The sequence below is a fragment of the Cheilinus undulatus genome, linkage group 9 (assembly GCF_018320785.1).
Source record: "Cheilinus undulatus linkage group 9, ASM1832078v1, whole genome shotgun sequence".
NCBI classification, from domain to species: domain Eukaryota; kingdom Metazoa; phylum Chordata; class Actinopteri; order Labriformes; family Labridae; genus Cheilinus; species Cheilinus undulatus.
In genome coordinates, this window is record NC_054873.1 from 30,512,709 (window position 1) to 30,534,568 (window position 21,860).

General features: G+C 42.1%; 1 protein-coding gene across 8 annotated transcripts in view; it reads right to left on the reverse strand.

Moving 5' to 3' along the window:
* Positions 1-21,860, reverse strand: part of LOC121514802 (zinc finger protein 469) — a 299,944-nt gene that overhangs the window by 34,269 nt on the left and 243,815 nt on the right. For all 8 annotated transcript variants that reach the window (XM_041795142.1, XM_041795139.1, XM_041795141.1 and 5 more), the window contains one exon: positions 16,545-16,777. The gene's annotated coding sequence lies outside the window, so the exon portion shown is untranslated. The remainder of the gene's footprint in view (positions 1-16,544; positions 16,778-21,860) is intronic.

Genomic DNA, 21,860 nt, shown 5'->3' on the forward strand with positions numbered 1-21,860 from the left:
TTTTATTGATGCTTTGGGAGCCTCAGTCAGAAAACAAGGAACACATTTGGGCTAATTGTCGATCACACGTAAAAAATATCTACTTGGGACATGTTATCTAAAACACATGTTGAGACTGAGATGTATCTGATTCACCAAAAAACACTGCCACCTCTGCTCCTGCTCTTATCCTGCCCTTCATCAAACTCATGGAAAATAAAACACCAGCAATAATGGTGAACTTCTACCGTGAAATAGAATATCCGAGGCTGGGGCATTATTTCATAATGCACATAAGTGCCTCTGGGAATATGAGCAGCTCTATGGCAGCTCTGGATCAGACCCATGCAGTTTTTGCTGTATTTGAGGGAAACCTGATAATGAAACCCCTGCTTTCTCTCCTGCTGCTCCTTTCACAGACTGTCATTGTAGCTGCAGGAGGTGCCAGCACCACAGTGGCTGTCTAGCATCACATACAAGTATTTAAGGTTTAAGTCCCTGCAGAGTGAAATCTGTGTCTTAAAACAGTAGATATGTTGGAATTAGGTTGCTGTAAGCATGTAAAAACACTGAGATTATTGTGGAACTGAATTTTGTATTTAGACTGTTAGAAAGCAGTTCCTGGCTTGGTTTAATCACTTGTCTCTTTGAGGACATACCAATGTTATGATATTATTGTTCACTGTGAGGTAAATTCCTAAAATCTATCAGTCATGGGGGGTCATTAAAGGATCATAACAGAGAGATTTGTGCCAGAAAACAGTAAATTTAATTCCCAACTTCTTCCTTTCTACTCTGGCACAGAGCCGACAGCTGTGCTCTGACTAGAGTTCACCATAAGGTCAGGGGGAAGGCTAAATGCTGGAGTGCTTGTCTAGTTTTCACTTGATCCAGATGCAGCAAGAACAAACATCTTACCTGCCGAAGGTCTGCATAATCCATTTCATTTGTTTTAGGTCCTGGATGATAAAAAGAAGCAGACTGAGGCTTTGTCTCTCTCAAAGCAGTGACAGTTTAATCCCTCCTGTGTGTTTGCATCACAATGTTAAAGTAAAGTAAAATATCTAATAATAGACATATTCTTTTCATGCCTAGTCTGTCACAATGAAAGCCTCCAATGCTCATCTCATTTCATCTCAGTACAGTCGTTGTTAGCTGATGTAGCTGTCTTCATTTAAAGTTAACAGCCAGGTACATTATGTGTTTTTGCACACTGTGAGGTAAATTCCCCAAAGTTATCAGCCACAGTAGCCTACAGCCTATCAAAAGCATCATTTCAGAAAAATCTGTGCCAAAAACAGTAAATTCAATACTCCACTTCTGTCTCTCTTCTCTGGCAAGGAGCCAGGCAGCTGTACTATGACCAGAGTTCAAAGTAGGGTCAAGGAGCAGGCTAAATGCTGCTAAGTGCTTGTCTAGTTTTCACTTGATCCAGATGCAGCAGGAACAAACATCTTACCTGCTGATGGTGTGTTATAATCCATATTTCACTTGTCTTTGGTCCCGGATGATAAAAAAAGAAGCAGACTGTGGCTTTGTCTCTCTCAAAGCAGCAACAGTTCAATCCTTCCTCGCGGTTAGCTTCACAATGCTAAAATTTGGTATGGTATGTGATGACAGACACATTCTATTCCTGCCTAGTCTGTTACAATAAAAGCCTCAAATTCTCATCTCATTTCATCTCAGTACAATCATTATTAGCTGATGTTGATGCCTTCATTGAAAGTTAACAGCCAGCTACATAACGTGTTTTTGCACATTGTGAGGTAAATTCCTCAAATCTATCAGCCACAGTGGCTGATATATTTCTGAATAAAAGAAGCACTGTGTGACATAAATGTGATTTTTTCCCTTATGGCTTAAAAAAGAGAGTTGTACCAAAGCAGCATAGCAGACAGATGTCTCCTTCATTCAGGCTGTAGCATTTTAAAAATCCGAGAGGATCGCATGTCTTGTGAGTGGGTGTGGCTTCAGTTCATTCAACCAACATGCCCACACCGTCCTTTAACAAAATCACTACCTAATTTTCATGAATTTTAGGCTTAATTCAATAAACTTAGAGATGTTTTTATAACTGAGATTTGGCCTGGTGGTTCATAGCACAGTGTCCTGTCATACAACGAACCTAAAATATTGTTTTTTAAATTACTTTACAGGGAATTTAAAATGACTGATCATTTCCTGAGCCTCTGCTCTTCTCTCCTGCAGCATCAGAGACTGACGGTCTGTGTTTACGTCTGGAGACAAGAGAGAAAGAGTGGCACGGCTGAAAAGACGAGTAAGAAGATAACATCAGAGCTCTCTGCAGATAGTGAGACAGTGCAAGGGGATTCCCTCACCTCTTTCCCTGGTGTACGCCTGTGTCTACAAGACAGCTAAGCTCCTGAGACGTGTTTAAGCTTCTCAAATAAAAAGTAGCCAAGAGAATGAGGCATTTGTGGACCAGTCAATGATCTGCCTATTAGGATTTATATTGTTAGAAAAAATCTGAAGGTTTCCTTTTTCAGTTGTACAACAGGAAAAGCCTTCCTGCTTCAGGGCTGCAGAGCATTTATGTTGTTAGCATACCTGGAGCTGTGCCTCCTGCGGAAAACATTCACTTTTAGCCTGGGGTCTCTGGGAATTACAGGCTAAGGTACATTGTGTGTGAGCTTGGCTGCCACACACAATGACTTGTAGAGTTATAATTTGATTTGCTTGATTCACCCATATTAATGGGCTTTGTCCTTTAAGAAAGCGCTGCTCAGCATATGTGGCAAAAACAAAATATAAATCTTTTAATCTGTCTAATCCTACTCCATTTTAACAAGAGATCATTCTTAAATCCTGCATTGTTTACTTAAGCTGCTTAAGCACAAATATGCATTAGAAGTAAAGTTGTATTACAGCATAAATTTGTAAGGTTCCTGTCTGTTTAATTCCTGCAGGGTGAGAAAATGTCAACACGAAAAAAGCTTACTTAAAAAGTGAACATACACAGCTATGGCACGGTGACACTTCAGAAAGAATCTCAGCCATATTCAGCCATCCAGAGTCAACATCCTTATGATAATCTTGTCGGCATGAAATGATTTAATACTGTGTTAACATGTAGCAGGACGCCCTTCAAAGGGCTAAACAAACAGCACACAACCCAGCGCAGTGCTGCACCTCACACTGATGAGGCCATTGTTAGCCCACTGTGTGAGGATCACTCCCAGAATCTGTGAATACATCCGCCTCCACGGTGATCTATCTGTGTTTGTTGTATTTACTTGTAAAACCACTGTGGATCATGGGGAGAAGCTCTGTTAGTTTAGCACAGCTGCACAAGCCCACTCAATGGATCTGGATGAAGATAAAAAACTTAAAGATTTCTTAAAGCATAGAGAGCAGATCAGTGCATGAAGTGATGTGTTTAAAATGGTTTTATCATGTCAATTTTGACCCTTGCCTTAAAGATTAGCTAGAGGACCTACCCAGATTAAAATCTGTGGTCATTTTCAGCCTCAGTAGCCGTCTCAGAGCTGATAACATCTTGCATTGTCAATCCCACGTCTGATATCAGATAAAGTCTGACCCAGATTGGCAGATGAAGCCGCACTCTATGACTTCCCCCGCCGCTCTAACCTCTCCCATCTGCGTCAGCCGTCACACATGGTTCACATAACAAATCCCTTTCTTCTCCTTCGGCAGTTTTAGGGCTACATGCAAACACGGAAATGAGATATACACTACTGTGCTAGGGCTCCATCGTGAAGGGTGGGCACCGACTTTCTGCTGCAGAGATATAACCAACAGATAGCCGTGGCGAGGCCGTTTAAATAAAAACACATGCCCTAGTACAAACCATCCTACTCATAAACAAAGATCAATGCTCCCACACAGGCTGTCAGTCAGCTGTGTTGATAGAGGTGACCAATCTGGAAGGTCCCTACTGTCAAATGGGTTCAAAATGCTGCAAGAAGGAGGATTGCTATCACAGTGTTAGGAAGCGAACATGCTGCTTTTTTTCTCTTTAAATGAGCTTCTTTTATGTGTTCGGTATTAGCACATATTTACAGCTTGGCATATGTGACTGTCTGCTGGTTAAAAGTGGTGCTTTACAAATTTACAATCTTCCATAGGGTATGAGCAAAAGGAAATTTGGGTATACAATTGGAATGAATAAAAAAATGTGGTAGATTAAAGGTATACTTCAACAAGTCTGACACTCCCCTCAAATGACAATGTTTAACTTTAATTTATACTGCAGTTTGTCATTACTCCACCCCGTCACTTCACCTCCCAGCCACCTGCTTTAGCCCCATAAAAAACAGCGTATAACCCTTGAAAAGTGAGTGTTTTTTTTACAAATCGCATCTTTCCACTACTGTGTGACTCAGACCTCTGTCTTTGTTTCCTGCAATTGCATCCAAATCCACTCTCGTGTGAAAGGAAATAGATGAATGTGAGGGGAAAAGAGACAACTAAGAGGATTTTGAAGAGGTTCAATCTGTTGCGGATCAAGATAGGGAGAAAGAAAAATGTCTATGGTCTTATTTTGGCAGTAGCTGTACAAAGATGAAGCAACCAGTTCATGCTTGGTTTGCATAAAATCAAATAAATCTAATCCAATCTGGTTAAACTTTTTGCAGAATTAATCATTAGAGCTTACTTTCTCATGTGGTGTTATCACACGTTATTTTGGTTACAGTTCCACCGCCAAGGTTGACCTGACATGCCAGATAGACATATTTATGGCATGAGATTAATTTCACAACAGCCCATACACAGGGTTTGGCAAAGGCAGAGGCAAAGGCAAAAAAAAAAAAAAGATAAGATAGATATAGTGCATATGATGCAGCACGTCCTGCTATGGATTGAAGTGTGGATTGAAAGAGTTTCTTGCTGGTGAACTTGGACAATAGAATGTGCATTTGATGGCAGAGAGTAACCATGCTCAATAATGATTAAGCAGCACAAACATGAAAGATAGAGCAACATATCAGCAGCTTTCTTATGCAGCAGTCTTCCACGGCAACAGTAGATATATTGTGTCTGTCACACACTGTTATATCTCTAAAATTCAAAAATTTCTCTGACTCTGAAATCTGTTGGAAATATTTGAGGTAATGTAAGTAGATATAAATAATATGGATATTAGTATTAAACCACACCTTAATTATTGAATTCGGGTGTTTGAATCAGACCTGTTACCACAAGTGTAAAGAATCAAGCACCTAGCCATGCTGTCTTAATTTGCAAGCATTTGTGATACAGCATGGGTCATTCTGAGGAGCTCAGTGACTTCAAGTGTGGTTCTGTGATGGATGCCATCTTTACAATAAGACGGTTTGTGAAATTTCATCCCTGTTGGATATTCCAAAGCCAACTGTAAGTGATATTATTAGAAAGTGGAAGCATTCAGGAGCAACAGCAACTCAGCCAGGAAGTGGAAGGCCCTGTAAAATCACAGAGTGGGGTCAACAGCTGCAATGGCGTATTAATTAGCAGTCATTCTGCTGATTCCATAGCTGAGGAGTTCCAAACTTCCACTGGCATATTCCACACTAAAGTAACAATAATCAACATATTGTACCTTTAAAGACTGAAGAAGCTCTCTCATAGCCCTCCTCCTCCCCTCAAACAGACTCTGTGAATGTTTGGCTGTGCCAGCTGTGTGAGCTTGAGGCTGGGTGTGGGTTATATACAATTGTCTGACAGGCTGCATGGTGTGTATACACAGAGTCATAAACAGAATCTGGAGCGGAAGTGCTGATCACCTAGATGTGCTTGACCCTCTGACACTGAGGCTGAACTGTTCTGCTCTCACTGTGGGGGCCGCACGTCTGGAGGAAGCATGGGGCACTGGATTGGACAAACTTTGTAAAAATCTCTCCTGATTTCATCTTTTGGTTATGTTCTCATACGAGTATAAGTCTAAATGATCCAAAGGTCTGTTTGCATGTCTGCACATGCTGGAGTGTAAACATGTCTGTGTCCAAGTCTTTGAAGCTGACCACAGTGGCACTGCAGTAGAGTGAACTTAAAACTGAAAGAGAGAAAGAGAGAGACCCACATTTCAGTGCTCAAACATCTGCATTTTATAAATAACCACTCCAGAAATACAGCTAAGGAATTATATGGGCTGCTAAAGTGAGGCAACTCAATCTGCAATACAAACTTTTTAAGAGAGGATCTCCTTAAACATATAAAATGACTATAGTTTTGATAGCTCACCTGGGTTTCCAAGGCCATCATTCCACACAGGTGAGGCAACCAGTGCTTTCAAAACACTCAAGACCCTGTTTTCACAAGGTGACAGGCTCACCTCAAACCTGAAGGGTCTTTACCTTTAAAGCACTCATGCTAAGAGCAACAATGCTTTAAAAACAAGTGACAGAGATGCTAAGTATTGCCAGGATGTAGGCCTGATGCGGTGTGATGTAGGTCACAGGAAGGACTGTCTTATCCACAGGCTGCTTTCCCTTTCTCTGTCTGCATTACTGAATGGAATTAAGCCCATCGTCTGCTAACACTTCATGTCATTCCAGTTTTCAACTCCTGAAAGGCCACTGTGAACTCCCTGAGCAAACACCGTGGAAGGAGCGAGGAGAGCCGACAGCGAGGGATGAATACACAGCAAACATGCCCGTTTGAACCGGAAATATTCAGCAGGGTTCAAGCTTCTCGCTGTTTGAACCGGGGACACTAGAGAGGACCTGGCAAATAGATGTGTGTTTGACGGCCAAATAGTGCTGAAGGCAGAGCACCCATGGGGAATCTGACAGGGGAGCCTGATAGTCAGCTGCTGCTGATGGACCACAGTGTGGACAGTTTGAATAAGAGGACACAATAAGCTCAGTCATCGAAAAAAATATCTCTTGGTGAAGAAAAGGTACTATTTCTGACTCTGATAGCTGGAAAAAATTTTGGATTCTTTAGTACTTAATGTGGTCTAGGACTTAGTGTGGTTTTATTCAAAAGTCATGACTTTGTGTGGTGAAGTAATGAACACGACGCTTTCAGAAAACTTCATCTGACAATGTCATGAATACCGTCGAGGGGGTCAATAGGTTGTTTGCCATTGCATGATCCCCAGTATCCATTTGAGGTCACATAGTGGGGGACAGCTGTTAGGAATGAATGGGAATGGAGGAAAGTTATAACTTTACTCAGTCCTCCCTTACCTCCTAACGTCATCTAGTCAGAAAAAGGTAGACAAGAGTCTTTAGGAGTCTGGTACTGAGCTAAGAGGCTAGCTGAGCCCCTTCAACATATATAAAATCCTCATTTTGTCACAAACATGAATCTAATTGAAGCAGCGATGAGCTTTTAACCAAATGTGGGGTAAGAAACCAAGTAAAGATGTGTCGATCATGAACAAGACTGTGCTACGAAATGACTCCATGATGTTAGCTGCAGTAGTTAGCTAGTACCTGTTTGAGTGCCAGTTTCCTTTCCTACATCCTTTGTCATCAAATTTGTGACTGGAATCTAACATGAGTCCAACTCATGTGACTCGAGTCCACACCTCTGCTTTTTATATATTATAATGCCCACTAAGGATTTGGACACCATTACAAAATTATGTAATTTCTACATTGTGAATAGGATGTGATTTTGGATGTGACAACCTATATAAAATGTGGACATTTAATATAGGTTTACTTTTGAGGCCCATTGATGTTTAGTAGCCACAATGGAAGTATAACCCACCTTACTTTTCACCAGTCAATGAGGTGGTGTTATGGTGTGCCTCAAGCCTCCTAGTTGGTATCTACAACGTGCCATCCTGTCGGTCCATCCCCCCATGACCCTTACAATGCAAATTTGTGCATAAATAGTGTATTAGTATATATTATATTATAATAAGTAGTAGTACCAATACCTCTGAGCTGTAAACATTTAAGCCCCCACTTTCTAACAGCGAGAAAATGAGCTTATCAGATGAAAAATGAAGCTCAGCATTAGTTCAAGCAGGACACAGTAGTCATATGATCTGTTTTGCAATAAATTGGTAAAAAGTATGACCAGAGTGTTCCTGACTGAACCATATTTTGTACCCAGGTGTAAATGTGATTACATCTGCCTTTAAAATAGACATTTTAAGATGGAAACTAATAGGGATTCCTTTGGTTTTGCAGCCAGTTTCAAGCTGAAATGACAGGAACTGCAGTGTTTGGCACTTTAGCATTGGCTTCATTTGTATCTCCTAAGGTCACCACTAGAGCGCATCATAATATGCACAAACTGTATGTACACATACTCCACACAGTGAGAGACAGACAGAAAGACAGATTCATTATCCCATTCTTCAATGGCATGAGGTGCCAGGTTTACTGACTGACAGAGCTAATTAGAGAGGCATGAAAGTTTGGCCAGCATGTGACTCCTCTGACCCATGAAAAACCCAACATGTTTGTTGGTTCAACTAAGGACATCGTCTTTTTATTTTATCCAACTATTGTTTCGAAGATGTTCCATAAAAAGCCCAAGTGCAGGCTTCATATAAACCTTAGTATTGTTTCTACATAAGACTGGCAGTTTTCCTTTTAAATTACGAGAGAACTGAGAGAACAGCAAAATGTCCAAAAGGCGATGTGAGATATAACCCAAAAAAATGAATTCCAGCTTTCTGGCTTTTGTAAAACGTGGTTCCTCCTCTTTGAACCATTTCAAAATGACATGTCTCTCAACGCTTTAAATTGAATGTGGTCATTTGTCCATGACACAGATTGCTGTGCCACGGATCACAGTCATCAGACGTCCTAGGCACGAGCTTTGATGTGAGACCACAGCGCTCTCCTTTCCACCCAGTTCTCATGGCTTTCCCTTGAAATAGAGCATGACATCAGACTCCACGCAGGTCTACCGGCCCAAGCCCAAAACAAATGTGTCCAAACAATGCCACATCTGGAGCGAAACGCAGGAATGAGTAGGGGAAGAGCAGGAATGTAGCGGAAAAGGGGTTGAAAAAGGGAAAGCGGTCCTAAAGCTGTTTAGCTCTAGGACCTCGGCCAATACGTCTGAGCTATAATTTACTGGTGATTCCCCTTGCTTCCCTCCCCAAAAAGGGCCTGATGTCACAACTGAGGGTCCAAAAGTTTAACTGCATTTAGAACTGGAAGCACTCCTGCCTTTCCTTGTGTAATACCTGTGTATTACAGTATTGAACTCTGACAGACAACTGCCGACAATGATCTTGTAAGGTTAGACAAACTAACCTTTCAAAGGTTTAGAGAAAAGCCAATTGTTGTTTGATCTGGCTCATTCTTCTGACTTGTCTGTGTAGATGCAGGAGGAGGTCTTCACAGAGTCTTCCAGGGCAGCCTGTTCTTGTTGTCACTGTCAGAATCAATCAGAGCTGCTGGACCTGCCTCCATGCAGCAGACAGAGCAGACAAGCAGGCAAATATTCAGGCCAATTTTCTGCCTGTTGGATAGATTGTCTAATAAACACATGACGGCTGATCACAGTGATTTGTCAGTGAACACGTAGTAAACTGCTTTCATTCTGACAGAGATACGTGGACTTAAAGTCAGGAATGTTTAAAATGAATAAAACAACACACAAACACAAACACGTACATGCACGAAGCAGAAAAGACTCACACAGACATAAGTCTGTGAATGTGGGAGCTCAGGGAGCTCTTTAGATTGAAGGTGTGACGTGACAAATGGAGACATACGGTAGGATGGAAAATATGCTGAATGTGTCCTGTTTGAAGACTCAGATAAGGAGGAAGACAAGGAGAGGAAGAAGGCGAGGAGGGAGCAGAAATGATGAAACCTGGGGGAATCTCCTCTCTGTGAGTTATTAGTTTCACATCCACGCTGTGCCGAGTCTGTTCAGCTTAAGATGCCTGAGCTTTCACGTCGTATTTACTGGCCTGACTCTCGCCGTCAGTGAACTGGATGGTCAAAAGGGGCAACACGAGCTGGGGAGAGCACCACAGAGAGATGGAGGATGAAGTAAGATAAGCCTGATGCACCTTCTTATTCTAAAATCCCTTAAAAGTACCGTGGGATTATCTAAACTGAAAGCAGAGCGGTTCTCAGGTATCTGTTTGTCTGAGCTCAGGAGAGCTGAGCTGAGAGAAGGCTGCATTTCAGGAAGATAAACTCAGAAAGCCTCCTGATGTCACATAAGACTTTTTGGACAAAACCCGTTGTAGAACATGTGGAAAAATGAGGGATACAATTGAAAAACCAAGTATTATGGGCCATAAAGCTTGTTGCTTCTAAAGGCTTATTACACTGGCTTTAGAGACAGGTATCCATGCTTTATACCTACACACGAGCAGACAGAGGTATTTATGTTCAAACTACACATTTGATGATATTAGCAAAGTATGTCACAAAAATCAGTGATGAAAAGCCAAATAAAAAAGTTTTCTACCCATGTATGATTTACATAAAGATGAAAATGACTCATTATAACTGAAATGAGAGCTGATATAAAAAGTTTACCACCCACTGTGGTATTCTCAAAGTTTTAGTAATTTGGAGGCAATTCTGTGGAGCCTTAAAAATAAAATCTAAATCTGATTAAACCACAAAACATTCAAGTAGAAGCAAGCATAAAGTAACGAAATTCTCAGATTGTTACATTTCTTATCTAAAGGTAAGGACAGGGGTGCCCTCTCTAGGAGATGCACTGCATATCTTTCCAAAAGACAGACTGGTAAAGGTGGTTATCCGTCCCAAGTTAAATTATTCTCTAGTTATTCTGTAGTTTTTTTTCTTTTACTTGGGTTAAGATGTACCATTTTTTTTACTGGAAAAAATGCAACACCAGTTTTTAGCCTAAGTTCACTCTGCGGGTTAGATAAGATTTCTAGCGCCATTGTTGTCAGTCTCATGTCTTGTTTACATTTTGCATTACTGATCTGATTTGGGCATTCAGATGCCAACTTGACTGCGAATTCCCACTATGCATTATCAAGATGTCTTCAGAGATGACCTGCAATCAAAACTCACTTGCCCACGTCTTATTCTAACAATACGTCATCTCTATGGCTCTAGGGGTTTTATATGGCTACCTGCATGTTGTGTGCAGTGAAGCTGCTGTCAATACAAATGAATGTGGGAATTAGCCACGAGCTAAGAGGCTACAGCAACACCTCAATAACAGCTATTTCAATAAAATGATCATTAACATGCTTTTAAAAGGGACAGTTATTTATTATTAACCCCTCAAGCTCTGAGCTATTTTTTTTTTACCATTTTGTCTCACCTGGATATATTGTATTAAAGCTTTAAAAATCCTTCATTTAAGACAACATGGGATTTAAAAATATGTGTGCTGCAGTAATGTTGCTTGAATTTTGAAAAAGTTATGGGACCATAAAGAAAAAAACTAACCTCAAAGGTTTGGCCTGTGACAGAAAGTCCTCAGAATATTCACGTCTTTGTGCTTCTTTGTATTGACTGTGTTTGAGCCATTTCTCAAAGAAATTCCTGTCTGTGGTGGCAAAGAGGGCCATATCACACACTCTCTCTGTCTCTCTTGCTCTCCATTATGAGCTATACAGTCTGTCTTCTTCATGATCTTCCCAGTAAGACATGTGGTTTAACACGGCATAACGCCATGATGGGACAGCCTGTCAACAGCTGATGGATAAAAGAATGGATAAAAAGATGTTTCATGTTTGGCTGTTGTGCCACAGGGGGGAAAAGTAAGATGCTACAATTGATTCAAAAGCTAGTCAGTGTTTAATAACCTGTCTCTTCCCGTCATATGGATCAACATTGGGCTTAAAGGGTCAAGCAAGTACACCTTGTTGGGTCCTGGTTAAACTGAAATGACAACTCAATGCAAAATTCTTCTTCCAGTCCCACATAAAATCTGTCACCAAATCTGCATTTTATCATCTTAAGAACATCTCCAGACTCCGACCATCATTTCCAGACGCTGTGGCAGAAACCCTCATCCACTCCTTTATAACCTCCCATCTAGACTACTGCAATGGAGTCCTGTCCGGGGTACCGAGCAAAACCCTGGACAGGCTCCAGTTTGTCCAAAACTCTGCTGCTAGACTTCTCACCTGCACTAGACCCTGGCAACACATCACTCCGACCCTCATCCACCTTCACTGGCTCCCTATCAAGTCCTGAATCAACTACAAAATCCCCCTCCTCACATACAAATCTCTCCATGCCCTGGCTCCTCAGTACCTTTCTGATCTCCTCCATCCATACACACCATCCCGCAACCTCCGGTCTTCAGACACTGGCCTACTTTCCATACCCAAGACCAAACTCGGAACCTATGGAGACCAAGGGTTCAGTGCTGCAGCTCCCACCCTCTGGAACACTCTTTCTGCAGACATCCGTAGCACTCCATCTCTGGACACCTGTTCACCACAGCCTACAGTATTCACTAAACCACCCCTTACACTCATCCTACCCCTCACATAGTTTGTCTATGTCTTATCTGTTTCTTGTAAAGCGTCCTTGGGTTTCTTGAAAGGCGCTATATAAATTCAAGATATTATAATTATAATTATAATTATAATTATTATTAAAACAAAAGTTGAAGAACAGGTAGTGATGTGCTGGGTCCAAGAGCTTGCTCTATCATGTTAACAATGGAAATTTCCCATTTTGTCATTGTTTTTTTAGACATAAATAGCGAAAATGGCACCAAATGAAGAGCAGTTGGAAGCCAAAAGATCAGCTCTTATTACCAAGCCGAGCCAAATTATCCTGCTCTCCAAAAGGAGCCATAATTGCAGTTGCTCCGAGTTATGCTGGACAAAAATACATCTTACACCATGCTCTTTGTTTACTGTTGAACTAGTGCAGATAGTGTCAGCTGATGGGGTGGTCTTTCGGGGCTTTTCCGCAATGACTTTTGGCTGTACCTATCCAAACCAAGCCATACTGATTTACTTTTCCATCAAATCTTAAGCCGCACTGGGCTATTCAGGACCCAGAATGTTCCTGCTCTGGATCAAAGCCAAGCATACCTGTCCTGCCTCCAAGTGTAGAGTAGCTGAGGACGCCTCGCTGACATATGTAGCAACCGCTGCACCAAACGGAAATACCTGCCAAATTATCAGCAGAAGAAGAAACTTTGAAGAACCAAATGGTGCTTCTTCTTCTTCTGGCAGAATAAAACAATGCTTAGTGAGGCGAAGCTATTTAACGACTCAGAATGCCATGTGATCAGCTCTAGATGCACTCTCAAATGGGTAGTCCAGTTGTGGTGGAAGAGCAGATCACCTGCCATGCTGAGTCAATCCAAGCAGCTCAATGTAAAGGCAAAAAAACATTGTAATGCATGCAAGTGGGGGCTGCACAGCAGTGCAGGGGCTAGCGCTGTTGCCTCACAGGAAGAAGGTCCCTGGTTCGCTTCCCAGTCAGGGCCTTTGCATATTCTCCCTGTGCATGCATGGGTTCTCTCTGGGTTCTCTGGCTTTCTCCCACCACCAAAGACATGCTCATTAGGTCAATTGATGACTCTAAATTGCCTGTAGGTGTGAGTGTGAGCATACCTGGTTGTCTGTCTTTATATGTCAGCCCTGCAATTGACTGGCGATTGTACCCCACCTTTCGCCCAATGACAGCTGGGATAGCCCCCCCCCCCCGCAACCCCAAACAGGATAAGCGGTATAGAAAATGGATGGATGGATGCACGCAAGCGCCCGTTGTGTCTACACTACCAAACAAATCCTGATGAAGGCATCCATGCAGCCCGAGCTATTGGATATCAAATCAACTTTGGTATACATTTAGATGCATCCACTTGGAATGCCACATATGAATATTAATCTGCATTAATGCATGATCTAAACTTGGTCTCAAGCTTTTTTTATGACTTCTCTTATTCTTGTGGTTAAAATGTGACAAATGTACATTTGCCTAAATCTATATAAGGAAAGAAATATGAGACATCAAAGATGATCTTGTCCAAATGTTTGCTGGGAAAAACCTCATCTCCAAGAATCAAATAATTCAACCAGTAAGATGCCTTTACTCGACATCTCCTTGAGTAACATCTCAACCTGTTATTCAGCCTGGTGGCATGGGTGATGAAGGGCAAATTAAACCACTGACAGGAGCATTCTGTGGTGCAGCTCACTGCCCAGCCTTCAGTATTGCAGCCTAATGAAAGTCAGCTCAGGCCTGTCAGGAGAGAAGCGGGGGGATCAGAGGTCATGACCATATCACTCAACGTGGGAATTACTGGATGAAAAACCTCCCTGGTGTTATGTAACCTTAGTGACTGGTCTGCAGTGAGCCTGTTGAGCTGATAATGAACCACATCTTATGGCTCTTTTAAGAACTAGACTCAATATTTAGCATGCACAGACACAGGGACAGACTGGTTAAGATGCCAAAGTGTATTAATCATTAAACGAAAAGTGTCTCTCCTTGGGGTGTTGAATCAGACTTCCTGGGGTCATCTGTCTGTCCACACACTCTTTCCGGTTACATGAAGTCATCCAGCCGGCGTTTTCATCCCAACATCCCTGTGGGTTTTCTCTGTGAAGATTTCCTCTAAGACCTACTGTTTCAAGTGTTGATCTTTCCATACTTCTCTCTCCGGTAATCATGCATGAGCATGGTGGAGGAAGAGTTGTCAGGGGGGTTGGGTGAGGGGTTCTAGAGTAACATTAATGGGCTGTGTGAGAGGCGGGAGGTGGTGGCTGGAGTCAGGGGTCAGGCTGCTCGGACAAACAAATGAGCCACCCAGTGAGGAAGTCAACAAGGTCTGCCCCCCCCCCCCCCCCCCCCAACCCACACACACACACACACACACAGCCTTGTCAGAAGCCCCCTAGCAACAGCAGCGGCTGGCAAACATGTGTGTGACAAATGTGCCATCTGAACCACTGACAGGGTCTCAATCATCACCATCTGGGGTTGCCACACAAACATGTCACATAAACACAGAGGACGGGGGCGGGAGGAAAGACGGATCGAGGGGAGAGACAGCAGACACAATAAAAGATAATGAGACAGTTATTGATAGGATACATCCAGTCATGTTTCTATGGGAACAAACTTCCCCACATCCTCTCTGGTGGTCTGTTTACAGTACAGACTCATTCACAGCTGAGCAGTCTGCTTCAGCAGGGTTAAAAGTTATGATGACTCCCTGTTGGGAGAATCATGGGAGAGTTAGCTGGACTGCAATCAAGCAGGTTTAACTGTGGTTTCTGTTGTTGCCCTTTGGGGCTAAATGACCAGCAAACAGTCTCATGATGGCTTCTTCTGTCCTCCTAAAAATCCCCTTTAATCCACAGACAGTCCTGACTGACAGACCAGACTAGAATATCACACATGGTACCACTCATTTCTTCTTCATTTACCTCCATTCCAATGTTTTCAATCACTGCGTTTGGCTTTCCACACTTTCATTCCCTCTGTCCTCTATCTCATTCCTCTTCTTGTATTTTCCTCTCTCTCTCCTTCTCTCCCCCTCTCCAGCTCTGGAAAGTACATTCGCACAGTTCAACAGTGACACAAGGACCGTCTCCTCTATGGCAGACCATAGCTTGTGTTTTTTCAATTAAGTCCGGCTCCTGTACACTATTCATTTGGGAAACCATAATTCTCATGGCCCAGCAGAAAACTAATGGAAAGTCGCTTAGGCTTTTTTTCCAAGAGAGGTATCGGAAAGACCCATTCCCCAAGAAGAAGAAGAAGAAGTCCTACTAATGTGGATGGAGAATAAAACCAATAGGAACTCTGACAGTGAGAATACAGGAGGTGTTGATGGGAGGTGAAGGCCTCACCGAGGGGTACCAGGGTGCAAGAACTCATAGGGTGCAAGAGAGCAGGAAGGAGGTGAGTGAAGGAATACAGATGGATGGATTTCCAAGGGAATGTGGATGAAAGTGAGCGAGTCGCAGGCCGGATCTGAATTGCCCAGCGGGGAGGAGGGCAGATCCACTGAAATCACTTCAAAGCCTGGTGTCACTGGGCTGCAGATGAGTGCAGACTGTCTCCTGTTCCTTTTTTATTTACAGAGATGAGCCCCAATAGCCTGCTGCATCCATCTGCCTTAAACAGCAATCAACTGAGCAAATAAACATCTCCACACGTGGCCACACGCACTGATGCAATAACCCTGCACTGCGCAGCCTTAAACAGCTCATTTAAGTCTCACTCTATAGCTGTATAGTACAATAGCAAACCCCAGACCTGCAATAAAAGTCAAAAGAGTCACATTTAATCTACCTGGCAACAAAGCATCTTTAAAAAAATCCAGCTACGTTTTCTTCTTTTTCACTCTTTCTAAAGTTCCCATCCCATAACTAATGTCCCGTCTTCCTTCTCTAGCCTCAGTCTGACCCTCCTCCTCGCCTGACCAGTAGGATCCATTTGTCACCATTAACATAAACCTTTCACTGCATGCTGACTCAGTCTGCGTTCACATGTAAACAGTTCCTGAGACACAAACACACATAAAGTATACTCATGAGTGCATGCTCACACATGCACCCCTACCTATGACTGCATGCATTTAAAGTGGGAGGGGCTTAAACTGGAAGCCCTCCCCATCACCCCCCCACCCCCACCACAACAATCAACAGAGACAGACAGACAGTAAAAATAGAGCAGTGAGAGTGAGACAGTGTGAAGTCTTACCTCAGGGGTAATGCTGGGGAGTCGATAGAAGGGGAAGCCTCATGACTGTGGCGCTCTCTCTCTCTCTCTCTCTTTGTACCTCTCAGCTGTGTGAGTCAGGCTCTGAGACACACAGGCAGCCCAGCTCAGCTCAGCACAGCGCAGCACTGCTCAGCTCAGCTTGGCACACTTTACAGGCTGAGAAAGCAGCAGAGCCTCGCAGACCCCAGGCCCGTCCGCTCACACTCTGCCTTCTGAGGATGAAAAGAGAAGACTTCATTACCAGCTGCAGACCACGCCTCCACCGCTCCAGTCTCCCTCCTCCCCTCCCCTCCCACTTCACTACCTCCCTGCTTCACTTCCACACTCCCAGCCAGTAGCATGAGGCCGTCCCAGCCAAGAGAGTGGGAGCAGACTGCCAAAGAAAACCTCCCATCCCAGCGGCTGCCAGCGGTGTGCAGTGCAAAGAGAGAGAGAGGGAAATGAGGAAGAAGATTAAGATAGTATATGAGCATATGGACTGACTTCACAAACTGTTGTTTGTTTGTTTTGAAGATTTACATTGGGTGCACAGCCTTGGATTGCATCAATCTTCACAAATTTACAAAAGAAGCCCAATAAGGAATTTTAAAGTGCGTGTGTGTGGGTGTTAAATGAGTATGAAACAAAACAAAGACAGAAAGCGGCAGCATGAGACTCAAATTTGGATCAAGTGAGGCAGGCAGATGGGAAAAAAAAACACAGACGCACTCCTGGAGAGAGACAGAGGATCAGTTTGACAGAAAAAGAGAAGAGACATATTTATTCAGGGCTTCTTGGAACTTTTAATTAAGACTTACAGTAAGAAAGATCATGTTAAAAGCTAAAAGAGAAGAGTGTTGGGTTTATAGGGGTTGGGATAATGCCTCTCACTGTATTTGTTAGTCCATAAACCAGTCTCTAGGTCTCACGAACTTCTCAGTAACAGCATCCAAAATGCGGCTGACACTTTTCGTCCATCTTCCGACTGTCTTTTCATTCCCTGGTCATCCTCTCTGCCTTCTCTTCTTCTGCCAAAGTGAACTCTCTCTCCCATAAGACGGGGAAAAAAGCTCTAGCTGTTTACTGTCTGTAATTATGAGGGGCTGGGTACACTGAACACAGGCAAGCAAGTTCTGCTCCCTGCCCCCAGTGCCACAGAGCATACACAAACCAAACTCTGAGAGTCTGACAGTTAAAACTGGGCCATGGCAGACAGAGAGGTGCAAAGTAAAACAAAGGGAGTGTAAATAAAGAGGAGTTTGAGTTACTGATTTGGAAAAATGTGCTGGAAAAAGGGACTGGGCAGTATTTTTAAACAGCTCAGAGGTAAAGTGAGAGTTCTTTGAACATAAGCAGCAGGAAATGAAGCTCAAAGTTGTGATTTTCTAAAATTTAAGGGACCTTTTTGTTGTTAAATGCATGCAGTTTTACATTACAGAGGTACTTTGATCCTGCAAACTGGACAGACACCCTCAAAAAACTTGACTACAAGCATGTGAAGCCATGTTAGGGATACTTATGAAGGACAAAGTTAATCATTCCTTTAAATAAAGTCAAAAATGTCTAAAATGTAGCATCACTGTTTTGATTGCTCAAGAAGTTAACTAAGGAAAAGCAGGGTACAGTATTGTCAAACTAAAGGAATGAAGGAAGAACTTAGAAGATTAAAAGATCACAAAAACTTCACATTGTTTGGTAAAAAAAAGCTGAAAGTATTTTGGCAGCACGTGATGAGGTAAGCAGGGCTTATACTGATCTCTGGCAATCTCCCACACTAGCATTAACACCTCCCCTCTCTGTGGCAGAATAGTGTCAAATTTAAACGGGTCCACAAAACAGCACTTAAAGTTATGGGCTGCCTTCATTGCAGGTTGTGAAAGCGCAGGCCTGGGGTTGAGTTTTCAGACTGCGTGCTGGAGTGGGTTTGTTGAGAGATGACAGCGTAAAAGGGGAGACGAACTCATTTCAGAGCACTTTACTGCTAAGAAACAGTAATCCTCCAAAAGCAGAGACACGGACAGCTCCTCTCTGCTGCTTTATGTCTCTAATCCAGGGCTTTACAGACAAAGAAAAGACTAATCCAACATCTGAAAGCTGTTGTTTGTTTACTGTCTGCTATGTCACCAAATATTGTCATTATGGGGAGAATAGGGAGTAGATCAAAATGGCTCAAAGTGGCCATAAAATAAGGAAAATTAAAACACTAATGACAGGCTTTTAGTCACACTCTGTAGATGAAAAGATGTGATTGGGGTTCAGCAACTAAAACTGGGATTTAGCAGTGCTTTTAAAAGGCTGAGAGGGCACAATGCTCCATCCAGCCACTAGGGGTGGAGTTGAGCTGTGATGTACATACAGTGCTAAGACAGAGCAAAGTTTGGCACTGAGATTTCTATACAATTTCTCTCCCTCTCTGTCATTTTGGTTCCTGATTCTGATTTTTGGATGAACCTTTGTGCCACCTGGTTTCAATACTAACATTACTGTACTTTGCTTATTTTTAGGTTGGCTCTTTTTCAAGACAAAATCCTCCCACATTTATTTCAACCATTCATTTAATCCAACTCAACACAGGCTGCATATGAAAATCAAAGCGCTGTCTCCTTTGTGCAAACATTTTCTTATTACAAACAGATTTTAGGCTTCATAATGGGCAATATAACGCCAAAAGGAACTAAATTGTCATCTTGATTGCGAATTGAAGTGTCAACTCTTATCAAAAGAAGTAGAGAGCAGATAACTAAACACTGCTGGGTTAAAAACACCTTTCATACAAAGCAGCTCTGAAAGCAGAACAGCACTGTCATCTCACAGGAACTTTAAATTACAGCAAAGCTAAAACAGGCAGCATCTGTGATTGGATTTCAAAAGCCACAGGAAAATGTCTGACTGTCAGGCATCACACACTTTTGGCAAAACAACCAGTGTAGCACAGGCCAAAGGGGAATACAGTGTTATGGTTCAAAACGTCCTAACGCCAATAACTCTGTGGTAAGATTCCATGTGCACACAAGTCTGCTGAAATGCAAAAGGGAAACAAGAACATGCAACAGGTTGAAAGTTTACCTGCCCCCTTCCTGATTTCTTATTTTGTGTGTATTTACCAGACTAAAATGTTTCAACTCATCTTACACATTTTAGTATTATAGACAAAGACAACCTGAGAAAATAAAAAATGCAGTTTTTAAAGATGATTTCATTTATTAAGGGAAAAAGCCATCCAAACCTACCCGGCTCTTTGTGGAAAAATTATTGCCCCCTAATAACTTGTTGTGCCATCCTTGGTGGCAACAACTGCAAGCATTTACAATAACTAGCAATGAGTCTTTCACATGACTGTGGAGGAATTTTGGCCCACTCTTCTTTGCAGGACAGTTATAATTCACCCACTGAAGTTTTTTTGAGCATGTATGGCCTGTTTGAGGTCATACCACAGTATCTCAAACAGATTAAAGACCACACTGTGACTAGGCCACTCCAAAACCTTCATTCTCTTTTTTAGCTATTCAAAGGTGGACTAGCTGGTGTATTCCAGACCATTGTCCTGCTGAATAACCCAAGTTCTCTTGATCTTGAGGTCACAAACTGATGGCCAGACATTCTCCTTCAGGATTTTCTGGAGAGCAGAATTCATGGTTCCATCAATTTTGGCAAGTAGTCCAGGTCCTGAAGTAGCAACACAGCCCCCGACCATCATACTTCCTCCACTGTGTTTGACTGTTAGTATGATGTTGTTTTTATGAAATGCTGTGTTACTTTATGCCACATGTAACAGGAAAAAAGTTCAACTCTTGTCTCGTCAGTCCACAGAATACTTCCCAAAAGTCTCTGGGATCATCAATATGTTTTTTTAAAAAATAAAGCTTTATGATCTTTTTGGTCAGCAGTGGCTTTGGCCTTAGATCTCTCTTATGATCAGATATTTTGGGTTCTTTCGTGACCTCCTGGATGAGTCACTGATGCACAGTTAGAGTAATTTTGGTAGGCAGTCCACTCCTTGGAAAGTTGAATTTCTTTAGATGGCGGCATGATGTGTTCAGATATTTTAGCCTACTTCACTTTATCAGACAGGTTCTAGTTTAGTGATTTCTTGATTCAACAGGGTCCGATAGTAATCAGGCCTGGGTGCTTCAGTGAAACTGAATTCAGCTTTCCAAAAACTACAGTTGATTATAGTTAATTCATGATTTAACAAATAGGGAGCAATTACTTTTTCACACTGGGCCAAGTAGGTTTGAAATGGTTTTTCTTCCCTTGATGAAATCATCATTTAAAAACTTTATTTTGTATTTACTTGAGTCAAGAGAGGCCTGCAGGTCTTTAGATACTGTTCTAGGTTCTTTTGTGACCTCCTGGATCAGTCACTGATGCACAATTAGAGTAATTTTGGTAGGCAGTCCACTCCTTGGAAGGTTTACCACTGTGCCAAGTTTTCTCAATTTGTGGATAATGGCTCTCACCAAGGTTTGCTGGAATCCCAAAGCCTTAGAGATGGAGTATCATTTAAAAGGTGCTGGATTATTATATAAAAACTGCATTTTGTATTTATGCAGATTATCTTCAGGGTTCCTACAAGCTTTTAAAAACAGTATTTTAGACTTTTTAAGATCATTTCAAGACCTGAACTGAGAAACATTAATACCACTTCTTGCACAGTAAATGGTCAAACATGACAAGGAAATTTGATTTTTTGGGAAACTGGAACAGGGCTGAATTTTCTGAGTTGCTGAAGTCTGTTCATGCAATGTAAAATATAAGGCAAAGACCTTTTTGGTGATAAATGGCCAAATTTGATTATTATTGGCACATTTAACACTTTCGTTCTATCAATATGCCTAATGGTGGCTTTAATCATAACACATTATAGCAGGTGTGCTGAGCTGACTCTAAACAATTTACCTATTCAAAGCAGAATAAAGCTTTTTTTGTCAGGGAAGGCCTGTTAAAATAAGCTTGGACTGCACCCGTTTTTAAGTAAGCAACCTGGTGGTCCTGATGTTAGAGAACTGAGCTATTGTTTTACCAAATTAAAGAAGGTATTTAATCACAGAATGGTCTGGTATCCTCCCACAGGAAATTTAGAGCATCCAACATTAAGTTCCCTGAATTCTGGAGAATATTTGTGCAATGTTTGTGTATGAAGATGCTTAAAATTGTAAAATCTTGGCTCTGGATAAGGACATGCCTTAGTCAAAGTGCCCTCTAAAATTTAAGACTTCTCACCATAAAAGTAAGACTTTTTATGGCCTTAAATTTCAAATGTACTATTAGACTATTTAAGACTTTTCAAGGATCTCTGTCTCATATCAACTTTTA